The 5,761-nt window shown below is 42.6% G+C and overlaps 1 pseudogene; it reads right to left on the bottom strand.

Moving 5' to 3' along the window:
* Positions 1 to 1,375: 1,375 nt before the first annotated feature.
* Positions 1,376 to 2,159, bottom strand: LOC138287210 (structural maintenance of chromosomes protein 4-like; annotated as a pseudogene).
* Between the last annotated feature and the right edge of the window lie 3,602 nt (positions 2,160 to 5,761).

The following is a 5,761-nucleotide window of genomic DNA, read 5'->3' as shown; positions in this document are numbered from 1 at the left end:
GGATGATTTCTTGAGGCAAAGCAGATTTTAGAATTTTGGGTGTGGTTTACATATTTAACCATTCCCCCCATGGCTGCTGAGAGCTCTTAATTCTCACAAGATCTTAATGTGATTCCTCTTCCCACAAAGCATGACAAATGAAACCTTTACATGGCAAAAAGAAAAGGAATAACAACATGCTGAAGAAGGAATAGTGTAATCGAATATATAATGGTATTATCTGACCTAACAGGGCTTGTGTATCTGACAGAAGTAATGAGAAAGGCACAGCATTTCGGGGCAGTGGCAGTGCACTGAGGACAGTGGCATTTAAAGGGAGACAACGGCAATGGACCATGCAGTGGATTGTCTTTCAGTGCCCTGGGTGGAATATACTACTGTATATTGCAGTAAGGCATTATTTTCAGCAGGTTTGTGCAAGAGAGTAGCATAGACAATATTATTTTCTACACTGATTTCCAGGTATAATTTGTGCACTTGCTTATTGTTGCATTTGAAATCATATGTGACTTGTGAGTTGAGGTAACGGTTGTTTAGCCAACAAATACCAAAAGGACTCTTCAGAGCCTTTCTGACTAGCAAAGACATTATAACTTTAATAAACCCACAATCTAAAATATTGTCTATGAGGATTACCTGTATTAATTATATGATTGTTCAAACTGGTCAACATATATCTCTGTCAAAGCAAGCACCCAATAAAGTGCCTTTTTATTTGAAGATAAATATGCTTTTCTAAAAAAGGAAATAGCATTTTTACACAGTAAGTGATCAATTTGGTGTGGAGGTTTTATTGTCTCATCATCTTATCTAGAATGCCAAGGCAGTCCCTTCCTAATAGTGACTCGCAGTGGTATGTGTGATTGTTTGTGACCATGAATGCGGCTGTAAAGAAATTGCAGTTATCTTCAATTTCAAATTGGTGGCAACCCATTTGCAAATGGGAAGGGGTCCCCAAAGGACCACTTCCCCTTTGTGAATGCATGCAAAAAAAAATGTATAGAGTTGGCAGTGGTCCCGCAAACCACTGCCCACCATGTGCGTCCGCAGAAATCCTCTCAGGATGGGGCATAATTTTAATGTCATCTATCCTCTGACCCTATTCGACAATGCCAAAAAGGGCAGGGGCATAGTCATTATAGTGCAGCCTGTGTACCAATGAGCCTGCACACAAGGCTGTACCTTGGGGTCAAAAGCCTTTCCTTGTCCCTGCAGGCGGAACCCCATGATGCCTAGACTTAAAAAATGAAACTGAAAAGTTCAATTTTCTGCTTTTTAAATGCATCCCATTTTTCTTTAAGGAAAACACGCAGTAAAAAAAGATTGCTTTATTTAAAAGCAATCACACACTTGGTCTGCTGACAGCAGCAGGCCACTATCCCTGTGAGTTTTGCGATTTCCAGTGGGTCTCAAATTGCGAACACTGTTCATTCAGAAGCTGCACTCTGCGACACAGCACCTGAATGGGATTTTTCAATCTTTATGATCCAACGATATCTTCCAAATACTCTAGCATACCTTCATCATGTTCTGTCTGACCTTTAGGTTTCATCATAGCAATTTGTTCTGCCTCACTCTGCAAGATTAAGAATCTATTGTGGTCCAGGTCTATCCCATTGCTTTGGAGTATAATTCCAACATCATTTTCATCTTTCCACTTATATGGTATACAGTACAAATATCTTTATAAGCAGTTCTGGTTATGCAGAATTTACTATTTGGAATGACTTCAAAATCATCACCTTCCCTATCAATGATCTTTTGTTGCAGGTCTGAATATCCTGATGTTCATCAGAATTACGGATCAACACAGACAACTTCTTTGATCTGATATTTTGAGCTCGATATCCAAAAACTAAATGCATGGAGTCAATGATATTTGATTTTCCACTTCCATTTGGCCCAAAAATGCATAAAAAACTCTTACGGAAAGGGCCAAGGATTTGCTCACCAGCATTAGGTTTGAAGTTCTGGTTGACAATGTGAGTTATCATGAGAAGAGGCGCTCCGGCTTCAGTGGTCATTGTAGATGGTGGTGGTGGTGAGATGCTACTCAAAATCTCTTCCACACGTCTAGTATCAAGTACCTCACCAAGAATCCCTTGCAGGGTCTCCTCTTCAGTCTTGTTGACTCCTGTTGATTCAGCACTTCTGCCCATGCTGATGGCCCCTAAGCAGTCTCTGGTGACTCTGCTGCTTTTGCTGCTGCTGTGTATGGTTTGGTTCTCTTGCTGGGGGCCAAATCACCCTACTAACAAGAGCTTTTGGTGACTGTGGTCAAAAAAGGACCAGGCGAAACAGAAGGATAGGGAGGTGGAGTTCAGAAGGTGAAGAGCCACTGAGCAAGTGGAAAAGAATCACAGGGCTCTGTCAGCTTTTCCCACAAAAATTACAGTGTTACAGACAGCTTTCAGCAACAAAGCCCCTTCTTCAGAAGATGCCACTAGGCTTGCTGGATGCAGTATTTTTTCCAGATTTTTTTACCTCTATTTGCCACAACGAGCAACTGGAAGAGAGAGTTTACAATGGATAAGCTGTGTGTTCTGATTCAGCTCCAGCATCTGCTGTGACACCTCCAATCAAACATGGTGGGCACACTGTAGAAATATTGTAGAGTTGCCTAGCAACTCAGAACACAGCCTGCAATTACAAGAAGAAGGACTGCCCTGCTGAAACTCTGGTTTGCACCCCAAAGGAATGGACTGATTGCACCTGCTGCACACTGAGGAATTACAGCTCTAAGGGTTTTGCCTGGCTTCCAGAAGTGAAGGAGTGGACTCCCTGAAAGCAACAGGTTAAAAGAGCTTCACCTGCAACATCCCCACCAAGAAGGACCCAGCTGACCATCTTCAACTATACTTTTGAGGATTCGTCAAGTGCTACCTGGGAAACATAATTCCAACAACTTGAGGACCATCTCAGTGTTTCTAGACCCTTGTATTGGTGTTGTGGACTACTGGGGACCTAAAGGAGGACTTCTGGAAGGAGATCCGTAAGTTTGGAGAACATTGGAGAACTTTTGGCAAAAAGTTCCATAAGGTGACTGAATTGTCGACTAGAGTCAAGCCGCCGATGTCGAACCACGACCCAGCCTGAATTTCAGGTTTGTACCACTGAAGCGGTGGAGCTTTACCCCATTGATGAGATTTTCAGGAGTTGACTGGGATCTTGAGCTGAGTGAAGCCGATGATGTCACATTGAAGCATGGTCTGATGAGGAGCCTCACCCGATGATGAGATAAAAATCTCTTGAAAAAAATATCAAAGGTAAAATTTGGCTGAGGCCTCCGGCTCAATGTATCTGAGATGGGCTCCATTGCGATCAGCCTCAAATTGTGACTTGGTCCAAGTCAAGAAACATCATATGTCCCAGGCTGGCACTATTGGTTTTTAGACACTAGGAAGCAAATTTGTTTGATTTATTCTTCAAAAACGTATCCCTCCATAGCCCTACATTGGATTTTTGTCATTTTGGTACCATTTTGAAGATAAAAATATTTCCTATTTTTATAAATTGGTGTTGGCATTTTATTGCATGTTGTGTTTTGCTTATTTAAAATATTGGTGTTTGTCAATGCTTTACATACCTGTCTCCTAAGTTAAGGCTACCTGCTCATTGCCAGCTACCATGGGCTTAGCAAGGAATTAACTTATTGAGACCTTGACTGGAGCTTATTTTGTGACTGTGGCCGTATTACTTGTGGTGGGTTTCTACCATCCCCTACCAATAAACCACTTTCCTGCAGTGGGTATCTGGTCACGGTAGACCGGGACAAAGTCACTAATTGTGGCCATCCGAGATGGAGCATGGGCCAGTTACAGGTACTGAGTTAGGCTTGCTATGTCAAGTAGCTGCAGGCTGCAGTGAGTGGTACGGCATTAGAGAAGCATCATGCAGCAGCGGTTCTGATGAAGCCGTCAACATGGCTTGCGATGTGAGGTCCTGAATCATCATCAAGAGTGTCATCAATGAAGGCTTGCAATGAAAGTACTGGGTCAAGTAGGCATCCGCAGCAGCGGTTCTGAAGAAGCTGCAGGCTGTAATGTGAGGTCAAGTATTGGAGATGCATCACAAAGCAGCAGTTCCAATGCGGGGCTGCGAGGAGAAGCTTTCCACTGCTGTGGTGCTCTTCAAGAGACCATAGCTGGGTTGGCAGAGCACCTTCAGGCCAGCTTCCAAGAGTCCACAACTGTAATTGCACCACTTTGGGAACTAGACTTACAGCAGACAGAGAACAGGTGCTGGGTACAGGGTGGTTGGAGCCTTAACTGTCCCTTAGGCTCTAATCAGGATGTCTGCCAACTTGCTTTCGGAGTCACTCGAGTGGTCCCGGGTACAAGATGCAGATCCAGTGTTTTTACTCAGTCAGCAGGGCAGCAGAGTAGCAGGGCAACAGAGTAGCAGTCTTTCTTGCAGCAGAGCAACATCGTCTTTCACAGGTTTAGAGGCACACTGAAGAGTTCTGTGTGAGGATCTAATATTTATACTTGGTGCCAGTTTTGAGGTAGAAGAGTGTTCATGAAGTATCCACCCTAGAGGTGTTTGGAATTTCCTGCCTCCCTGCTCTGGTCACAGCTTGTCTGGGGGCACAAAAGACTAGGGTTAAACCCTTTGTGAGTGTGCTGAGGCAGAGTTTTTTCATGATGTGAAAGTGTGGTAGGTAACAGGTCTCCCCCTATCAAGTCAGAGATGGCCTATTGTGCCAACACCTATTCCCCCATTCTCTCTCTCTCACTGTCTTTGAGCAATACACGAAGACCAACTGCCAGTTATACCGATTCATGTGCCCCAGGATACAGGCAGCAGGCACCAAATGTTGGGACAAAAAAAGTCAATTTTCTAAAAGGTGCATTTTCAGAATTGTTATCCAACTTTACCATTAATGATGGCTTTTAATTACAATTTTTTAGACACCAAACTCAAAATTCCTACCTGCCCCCAATTGAAAGTTTACAGTTATTAAATGTAATTATGTAACCCAATGCCATTTCATCGGAGAGGCAGGCTTTGCAGTAGTAAAACATGAATTTAGGAGTCTTTCATTACCAGTACATTTAAAACTTAAAAGTACATGCTCAGGTGTTTACATACACTGCACCCTGATCTATGAGCTATTCAGGGCTTACCTGAAAGGTGACATATATGTATTAAAAAGGAAAGTTTATGCCTGGTAAGAGGTTTATTTTGCCAGGTCAAAATGGCAGTTTAAAACTGTCCACACAAGCTGCACTTGCAAGTGTGAGACAGGTTTGACAGGCTACTCAAGTGGGTGGCACAATCATTGCTGCAGGCCCACTAGTAGCATTAATTTTCAGATTCTGGGTATATGGTATTCCACTCTACAAGGGATTTATAAGTAAATGAAAAATGTCAATCAGGTGTAAACCAGTCTTACCATGTTAAAGGAGAGAGCGCAAGCATGTAGTACCATTTTACCAGGGACGCATAAGTAAATTGCTTTTCCAAAATGCACCAGTTGGTCATGGTGAGTTGAAGACCCTGGATGAATAGCCAAATTGTACATGTTCAGGCATGTGCTTACTTCAATATAAGCAGTGTGCTAAATGTTTGATAAATCCTCTTTTTCCCATTTTATGCCTGAGTAATGCACACCTACTGTGCCTAGCAAACATTGTGGTTTTCAAGTTTGAAAGTGTATTTTCACTATCTACCTAAAATTCGATGGATGTTTTGCCATTCATGTAACTTTCTTTCTCCTACTCTGAAGTAGCAAAGGGGTCATCAAATCATATCATGTGCA

Source organism: Pleurodeles waltl, chromosome 4_1 (genome assembly GCF_031143425.1).
Source record: "Pleurodeles waltl isolate 20211129_DDA chromosome 4_1, aPleWal1.hap1.20221129, whole genome shotgun sequence".
NCBI lineage: Eukaryota > Metazoa > Chordata > Amphibia > Caudata > Salamandridae > Pleurodeles > Pleurodeles waltl.
The sequence above is the reverse complement of the archived record's forward strand: the minus strand, read 5'-3'. Positions and strand labels throughout refer to the sequence as shown.